Source organism: Ammospiza nelsoni, chromosome Z, assembly GCF_027579445.1.
Source record: "Ammospiza nelsoni isolate bAmmNel1 chromosome Z, bAmmNel1.pri, whole genome shotgun sequence".
Lineage (NCBI taxonomy): Eukaryota > Metazoa > Chordata > Aves > Passeriformes > Passerellidae > Ammospiza > Ammospiza nelsoni.
The window spans coordinates 44,227,182-44,237,183 of NC_080669.1; positions in this window are offsets into that span (position 1 = coordinate 44,227,182).

A 10,002-nucleotide genomic window follows, 5' to 3' on the forward strand; every position below is an offset into this window, starting at 1 on the left:
ATGATTACAGGTAGCTCCTGTTCTTGCCTACTCCTAAAATGACTGTGAGTGTTTAAGTATGGCCTGAGAACCACTCCAAATTAGGGCTTGCAAAAATAACTAACTTTTACTGTTTTGTCCCTAAGTTGGAGTGCCTAAAAGTATCCTGTGATCTCCAGAGAGCAGAGCAAAGAGCTCTTCTTGCACTGACAGGTGATTTTAAGTAACTTACCACTGCTCCATTCTTTTCGGTCCCCAGACTATTTCTTATCTACTGGGTAAATATGATCAATCACCTTCTGCTACAGATGAATCTCTACAAAAAACAGTACACAATTTGAAGTCCCATATACTTCATTCATATTCTTTTTATATGTATGCTATTGTTTTAAAATATCTTTTCCTTTGGGTCAGAGTATATGTTCAACTTCCTGAACCAAGTCAATACTTCCCATGTCAGTCATCTAATAGAATACTTACATAGCCACAATTTTTTCCTTTAAGTCGTAGAGGTTGGAGTGTGATATTGGTCTGATCTGCTTTTTCCAGATCCTAATGACATGTCTTGAAATGTTCAGATCAAGAAAAGACATTTCACACTGCCAAAATAGCAGCAATAAGAAGCAATATCCCAGTATGGCTCTGATTATTCCTGTGTGAGAGTATGTTACAAGGCTTATAAGTAATATTAGTCTTGCTGTGCTGTCTTTTCTCCTTCACTCAGGTTTGGATGTCCAAACAACAAGCTGCTTTTTCTCCCAATCTGAGCAGTCATATGTTTGCTCCAGTCCCAAGGTGACATGTCAGTGTGTCTCTTTTCTCTCCTGCTCACATATAAAGCCAGGTGTGATTTTGTTCCTCCATTGTGCTGTGCTTGGTCCTATTCCTGCCCTATAATTTAACAAGAGGTCTAAAACTGTGTTCAATTTGCCAATTATCATGCATGTCACTGTAATGCTTTGTTCACCTACATGCTTAAAAGCTGAAAGTCTTCCTGTTAGCTGCAGGGAATAATTTACACATGTGGTGTTTGTCTTTCAAATATTCAAGGTCATTTCTATAAATAGTGAATCAGGCCATTAGTGTATGTTTTGAGCAAGACTGCTCCTGTAATTAGTCTAGACATTTATGCAGGCAGCCTGGGAGCAGCAAGTTAGAGTCATACTGTTCTGTTCTTCTGTTTCATTTCTTAATATTGCTATTCTTACACACTCAGAAAGAAGACCCATAAAAACAGGGTGCTGAGGAGAGTAAACAAGACCTGCTTCTCCATGGCAGAAGAAAAGAACATCACTCTGTGTTTACTTCATCAGAGCTACTTTCCTATCCTGGCTGCAGTCACAATTCCTGGTGTGAATCAGGGCAAATAAAAGAGATTACAAAGGGTAATAACCAATCATGTGGTCTCTATTTATGCAAAGAATCTTTCCCATTACTTTCAACATCCATGATACCTTATTAAATAGCCCAGTATGCTCCCAATCAATCAATCAATCAATAAATAAATAAATAAATAAAATTATTTATCTATTTAAATGGAAACAAATTGAAAATTATTGTCATGCTGAATAGCTAAGCCAGGTATACTATGCAATACCTTAGAAAATTTCCTGTGGATAGCATGAGAGACTGCCATCTCTCTCCGATTCTGATTGCAAGTAGAGGCGTAATCTTAAAATGATGCTGTGACCATAATCAAAAATTCATTGAGAACTGAAATCTGTTCTATGGAATACCTGAGATAATTTACTCATCCTGATTCCTTAGCTTCTAGCCAGAAACACCAAGAGTCTAAGAAGTAACATTCATATGAACGGATTATTCCATGTATTTTATGGATAAATATGTACTTACAGCCAAAATGTTGATATTTGCCTTCGTTCTAGAAAGATCATCCCTGGAAATTTCAGGACAGAATTTCAGATACTGTTTCACATGGATTTTCCATGCTGCCTGGCAGCTCAGAAAACTGAACAAGGTAAGGTGTCCCAGAAATGAGGCACCTCAGACTGGATGCCTTCCTTAAAATTGTTGTGGCAGTTTTGGCTGGCAGCTGTACGGTATCTTGGTGACTTCCTTCTGTGAAATTAATTAACAGCTCTTGGCAGTCAAGTTACAGTCAAGTCACTCTAAGTGTACTTAACCAGGGTGATTTACTTCACAAGCCCTTCCTTGCCAGAATATATGTGGTAAGGATGATGGGAAATAGTGTGATCCTGTATTTTTTCCTACATGCCTTGTAAATCCAAAGATCCTGAAATCTTGATAATTAATCTGAAAACTTCCATAAAACATAGATTATTTTGAAGTAGAACTGTTTTTGTTTTATAGTATCTTAGATTACTTCATTCAGATACATGAAGCACCTGGACTTCCACAGAAACTCAAGAAAATATAAAAGTCAGACCGACTGGTGTAAATTACTGTGTGCCACTTTGCTTCATTTCAGTTCTGATTACTTCCATAAGAGAATTTTTCACTGGGTTCCAACACTAAGCACCAAGTCTTTAGACCTTGTAAATGTGTTTAAAAGGCCAGCTCAGCAAATGCTATTGTTTAAACAATAAGCAGAAATTTAATACGTGAAAATGCTTCCTGTTCCTCTAAATGACCTTAAGGGAACAAATGAAAGTATAAAACTGAGAATATCAGACATTTCTTAAAGCTGCCTTTTTGGGTAATAGAGACAAATTCAGTCCAGAACAGAAAAATCCACAGCAGATTTGCAATTTATTGCACAAACCAAATTTTGGCCTGGTCTAATCTAACTTATTTTCCTCATTGTGTGAGTCAATAAATGCTGCATTTATATTTTAAGATTCATGCCTCATCATTGGCAAGGTATTTTGGTATGGCCTGGCCTTCAAGGAGGCAGTTCTCCCTGTATTGATCTTTATCTGTGCACACAGATTTGCCTCTTTCTATGGAGCAGTATTTTTGCTCAGGACACGCCTCCTGCTCTGCCAGGTAAGAGAAGAAGCAGAGTTCACTATAGAGGGATCTTTCTTCATGCATTTCACAACTACAGCTGCTGCTGCTTGTAGCTGCAGCCATTCTTTATTGTTTCTTGCTCCTTTACACATACGGACTAAATTGATTCTCTTCAATTCACCATTCTTACAGCAAAACAGTGGTAAAGGTGTCTTGCTACATCTGGACCCATCTATGTCTTTTTCCGCAAGGCTAAGGCAAGACTGCAATTAAATGTACTGCTGGATTCACATGTTTAAAAAGTAGTAAGGCCAAAGGGCTTTCTGAGGGAAAAAAATGTTCTGCTTGCATGCTCCAATGAAGCCAGCTGGTGCTTCGTGCACTTCCTCTCCTTAATGATGAATGTGACACTGCTCCTCTGGCATAGAACATCTTTTTGTCTGCATAAACTTTACACTGTGGTTTTAGGCTATAAATTTCAGCAGCATGGACAGAAACTGGGCAAATCCATGGAGCAATATTTTGCTGTTTCATGAGACCAGGTAATTGCGTGTGCATATTTTAAATAAGGTAAATGAAATAATGGGAGATCAGCTCACAGTGATACAAAGCATTTACATCTGGAATCAGGCCTGGCAATACAGATATCATCATCATGCTGAATCAGCAACAGCAGAAGGCAAGACAATGAAGGGACGACAAAGCAAGAGCTTTTCAGGCACTGAAAAAAGAGCTGTATCTCAAAATCCTGTACATCATACACAGAATGACCAGTTATGGCACACTGTATCTACACAAGAGAAACTATTTTCAGCTGAGAGCAAGTGCTAGTTATACTGGATAGTCTACAGAACAAAATCTATTCATACAGTGAAAAAAACAAAACACCCCCCCCCCAAAAATAAAAACAAAAAACCAATGAAAAATACCCCCAATAACCAGATCAAACAAAAAAGAACCAACCAACAAACAAACAAACAGACATACAAAAACCCAGAACAAAAACCCAAACAAACAAGCCCCAAACAACTAGGAAACAATGTTTCATCTGGGCAATAGTTCCTTAAAATTTACTGTGTCTATTGCATGACATATAAATGAAATTAATTCTTAACATACTTTGTATATAGGGAGGAATGTAGTTCATATTTCTGAAGTGTTAAAAGCACAACTGCAAGTTTGTCATTGACCCTGTAAGCATGGTTTACCTAAATTCAATTGCTTTATGTATGTATGTATTGGGTTTGAATGGCGTGGGTTTTGGTAGCAAGTGGGCCACAGAGGCGGCTTCTGTGAGAAGCTGCCAGAAGCTTCCACCATGTCTGGCAGAGCCAATCCCTGGTTGCTACAAAGATGGACATGCTGCTGGCCAAGCCTGGACCAATTAGAAATGCTGGTAATTCCTCTGTTATAACAGATTTAAGAATAAATCAAAACAAAATTATTGTGCAGTTGTAATTGTGGCCAGAGAAGAGCAGAGTGAGAAGATGTGAGAAGAACAACCCTGTGGACACCGAGGTCAGTGAAGAAGGAGGGGCTGGAGATGTTCCCAATGCTGAGATTCCCCTGCAGCCCCTGGTGAGACAGCCGTGCCCCTGCAGCCCATGGAGATCCATGGGGAATGCAGAGATCCATCTGCAGCCCATGGTGAGACAGCCCTGCCCCTGCAGCCCATGGAGATCCATGGGGAATGCAGAGATCCATCTGCAGCCCCTGGTGAGACAGCCCTGCCCCTGCAGCCCATGGAGATCCATGGGGAATGCAGAGATCCATCTGCAGCCCCTGGTGAGACAGCCCTGCCCCTGCAGCCCATGGAGATCCATGGGGAATGCAGAGATCCATCTGCAGCCCATGGAGGAGCCCGTGCTGGAGCAGGTGGATGCCTGGAGGAGGCTGTGACCCCGTGGGACACCCATGGAGAGAGGGGCCCTGCTCCCAGGCTGGAGCAGCCTGCCCTTGGAGGATGCACCCGTGGGAGAGCGACCACGCTGCAGCAGTTTGGGGAGGACTGTGGCCTGTGGGATGGGCTCACTCTGCAGAGGTTCATGGAGATCTGTCTGCATGGGAGGGGAGCCCACAGTGCAGCAGGGCAAGGACTCCTCTCCATGAGCAGTGGGAGAAGCCACGGGTCACGGACTGACCATAGCCCCATTCCCTGTCTCCCTGTGCCACTGCGGGAGAAGGCAGAGCTGGGAAGGAGGGAGGGCGTGAGGGGAAGGTGTTTTTAGGGGTTTATTTACTTCTCATTGTCCTGCTCTAATTTTGTTTAGTAATGAATTCTCTTCATATCTCTAAGTTGAGCCTGTTTTGCCTGTGATGGCATTTAGTGGGGAATCTTTCCCAGCTCTTATCTCAGCCCATGAAGCCTAAATTAAATTTTCTCTCCTCTGGGCAGTTTGCAGAGGGGAGTGAGTGGGTGAGTGGCTTTGGTGGGTGCCTAGCACCAGTGTCAACCCACAAGAGATATTTCCAACATGATTCTTCTCTCTGTTCAACACCTGTACAAAAATATTGCTGTCTTGAATTCTTTGCAGGTAAATATGACTTTTGATTTGTATTGCATGAATTATGTACTACATTTGCTGATAGTAGCTACAAAACTTGTAAGTATTTAGAAGATGGTTTGCTTAAACCTCACTACTGCTTTTGCAACTCCATGGGGCTATGACCTTAGTTTCAGCTATCAGAAGACCAAACATTGAGGAAACACATTCTTGTGTAAAAGCTTTTGATCACAAAATCAAAAATTGTCTTACTGTGACGCTGATAAATTAAAAATATTTTCTCATTTAGACAATGAGATGTTTACACTAAAGAACTTAATAAACTGTTATTCTAGCAAAGTGATTGCATTTTTTGAATAGCTTCAAACAATAATGGAAATATAGAATAATGCTAGAAGTTATGTTTTTAAAGATGCCCCAGAGGCTATTGTGACCTTCATCCATCCACCTCTACACAAAAAAGAACAATCAGAAGAATTTTGTGGTTAAATAGATTTACTTCTCTTGACTCACAGTACATGCATTACCAAAATGCTAAATAAAAAAAAAAATAAATACCATAATATATAGTAAACATGATGGGGTTTTCTATTCTGAATGCATGTTATACTGCTTTGTACTGGTGCCCCAAATTTGGTGTCCATGGTTTTCAGCAGCCAGGAGTCAAATATTATGTGAGTAACATTTTACCTTGGAAAACTTCTGAAATATCTGAAAAATGCTCATATGCTGTACAAACATATTCCAGTGAACAAAACTGAAACTAGTCTTCACTAAATAAATAATGAGAAAGTCAGAGTTCCCTGTTCTTGCACCTTGTCTCTGCAGCAGAACTAAAAATAGACCTTCCTATATCATCTTAGTTACAAAAGTTTAATCACTGAAGGAATTATGTTCTTAATGCTCTCTCCAAGGTCTTATATAATAGTATGAAAATGTTATTTTCCCAGCATATTTAGGATGCACAACTATGAATGCTGGTGTCATATGGACTCTGCAGTTTGTCCACAGAGGTACTGATGTTCTCCCTCACATATGCTACAGAGGCAACTAGAGATGCTTCAGACTCCACAATGGAAAAGCTTAACTATTCCAATCCCTTTCTACTAATACTTTAAAAACAAAGTTTTTGGAACTTGTACTCTTTAAAGTATTTCTCTGTGGTATGTGACTGGAGGGAATGTGGTTTCCCTGAGAATAAGCTGCTGTGCAATATAAATAGTCATCCTTTTCCAATTAAGAGGCACCAAGACACGTTGACTCCTCCATGCTAAGTCATTTATTATTAATGCAGTTTTGCAATATACATTAATGTAATTTCCTTTACCAGGTGCCCACTGTGGATCTTCTTACTTTTCCTATGTGGGAGAACAATAGCAGGAAGGAGAAATATGTGCACCTTATTTAAGCGGAGGAAGGGACAGGTGCAAAATTGAGTAATTTTTAGCTGAGTAGCACAAAATGCTTACACAAATTCAAATGGGAAACTACTTAGGTGTGTGTAATGAGGGATTTGAAAGAGCTGATGTCATGCAAGCATGACACAGGAGCTAGAATACTTTTGCTGCAAAGTTCAAGGAGGTAAGTACAACATCCTGAGAAAGAGTGTAATGGAGATTTGTTAGAGCACATCAGTCACATTCACATCAGTCACATTTGTTAGAGCACATTCACAAGGTCACATGGACGTTGGAGGCATCGCACAATGTTAACTTTGGTAAATATGTGTTGGTCTGCTTCATTACAGGGATTTGTAAGGAAATAAATTACCCATCCACACAGTTTGTTGTGTTGTACAACAACAAAAACAATCACAATAACTATTATTATTACTACATATTATTTTATATTATATAAAATATATCATTAAATATTAGTCTATTATTATACTATAAATATATAGTAATAATGTAGCAAATGTATATAACGAATATAAAATAATAGAATATTTTCATAAATATATATTATGAAGTGTTATGATAATTATATTACTATAGGTTATTATTATTATTATTATTATTATTATTATTATTATTATTATTATTATTATTATTATTATTATTGTTATTGTTATTATTAATGTTGAGTATTCAAACATATACTTGAAATATTTATTTGAATAACTACAACAAAAGTTTCAACAATGGTTTGCAAGCAGACATTCTATTAGGAGTGCCTTGTGGCATTATGAAAAGGCTACATAAGGGTCATCAGTTCTATCTTTACTTTTAAAGCACATGACTTCATTTTCAACTAGGTTCTAGAGATTCACCACATCTAGCCTCAGCCAATAGATTGAAAATATTTACTGGCTAAACTGGTCTTCAGCAGAAAACTAAATTTTTAAATTAATATTTTGCCCAAGTACATTCTGTCTTCCATGAAGAAAAATTAACCCTTGTTTTGGCCAAATAATGGAATTCTTAGAAATCAGTAAAGGTTTTCATTGTGGTTAATGTTTACTATATTTTGGCTGAAATTAAAGACTTCATTTTTGTATAGAGTCTTTGCAAATTGCTGCCTATCAGCAATGATCAAACAGCGTCTTCTATCACAGGTCTTGGCTTTGCAAGTGCAAAAAGGCTTTTTTCTTTTCAGAAGAGGAGAACACATAGTGCCCTTCTCAGAGGCTTCAGGTGGCCAGGGAACCTGGCCAGTAAAGAAAAATAGTGTTCTGACTGAAAAATATGTTTCATATGCATGTTGTGCCAACTAGCAGAAGTAGTTGTGCAGGTCTCCTTTCATGGGCTTCTGTTCTTCTGTTTACCCTTTTCGCATGAAATTTCAGACAGTACTGTGTTAAGTGGACAACTGAAACCACAAGTTTAAACTGCATATAAGTAGCAGGATAAAAATTAGAAAAGAAATTAAAAGAAACAGGCAAAAAAATCAAGAAATCAAAATGAATCTTTAGCAGCTCAAACATCCCTGCTCCCAAACCTACTGACTCCTATAATGAGATAGCTTTGCACTTTGCAAAGCTTTTGATGTGATCTCCCATAGTGTCCTAGTTACCAAGCTGGTGAGCCAGGGATTGGATATGCAGGTGGTCAAGTACATGGAAAACTGGCCTGATTGCAGGACTCAAGGGTTGTGTGACCATGAGTACAGGGAGTGCAGTCTGGTTACGCACTGTATCTCCTCAGGGAGCTGACATGAAACCCATTCTGATTAATGTCTCTGTTAATGACCCGGGTCATCAGAAGTTCAGCTGCAGCAAGCCTGCCAGCCATGCCAAGCCAGGGGATGGCAGATATGCCCGAGGGCATGCTGAGAGGAAGCTGAAACTCTCAAGAGCCTGTAGAAACAAGGTGTCAGGAGCCTCAGAGAATTTAACAAGGACAAGTCCAAAGCCCTGGTGCAGCACTACAGAGAATGGGATGAGTGGCTGGAAGTTATCTTTGATAGTGCCAAAGCCAAACCCTTCATGACAGTGCACAGGGACAGGACTGGAGGGAACAAGAACAAATCAAAACACAGGAATAAGGAAATATTTTCATTGGAGAATTTCCACTGCGTTGGAACAGATTCCCCCAAGAGATGGTGGAATTTTCATCCCTGGGAGATATTCAGAAACTCAACTGACATCTTCAGCCTCCTAATCTAGTTGGATCCATTTTGAACAAGACGTGGGACTAGATGACTCCAGAGGTCCCTTCCAACCTCACTTCTCCTGTGATTCTCCAACTCCATAAATACTGTGTTCTCTTCAGATGCTGCAGTTATTAACACAACAAATCTATTTTCCTTTGTCAGTCAGACAACTGGTAGTTTCCATGGTAACAAGGGGAATTCCTATACCTCAATTTTCCCCACTTGTTAGATTAATTACCATACTTTAAGAAGATGCAAGTGAAGGTGAAGAAATTACTGATTACTACAGGATTATCTTATTTTTCACCATGATGTTTCTTTATCAGATGGGGATTTTGGAAGACAGTGTTCAGTAAATTGTCTGCACAAGGCTGTTGGTGCCAGTGGAGAAAACCTGTGGAGAGACATTTTACCATCTGCTTATTGCACAAAGGTAGCTAGAGAAAAGGACACTACTCTTATCTCTTTTACTGGACTTTTATTAACAGTCTCTCAGTTAAGAAAAACTCAATATTACTCCTGGTTCATACCATAAAAAGGCAATGAGGTAATATTCCTAGATTTAAAGGTATTATTACTAACCAACAAACAATTAATTGTTTAATATTACTTGCTTTGGAAAGGAGCAATTCGGTTTTATATATCCACTGAAATCCCTTATTCTGTTTCCCTGATTTTGTGTTGCTCTTTAGGTGATTTAGAAACATACTCCATGGTGCTGTAAAACTAAGTCTTTTTGCTGTTTACCTTAATAGTTCTCAGATTGCATCCCACATAGTTACAAAAAGGGAAACATCAGCTATATTTACAATGTCAAGAAAGACAACTTTTTTTTCCTTAAGCTTTCATCTTGTTTGCTGCCTTAAAAGCACTAAAAATGAATAGAAAAGAATTTCCTGGGGAAAACCCTGAAACACTTAGATAAAATAGAAGGAAATGACAGTGAAAGAGAATGACAGGCCTGTGTGTCATGGATGGGGGTGGGAGACTCCAA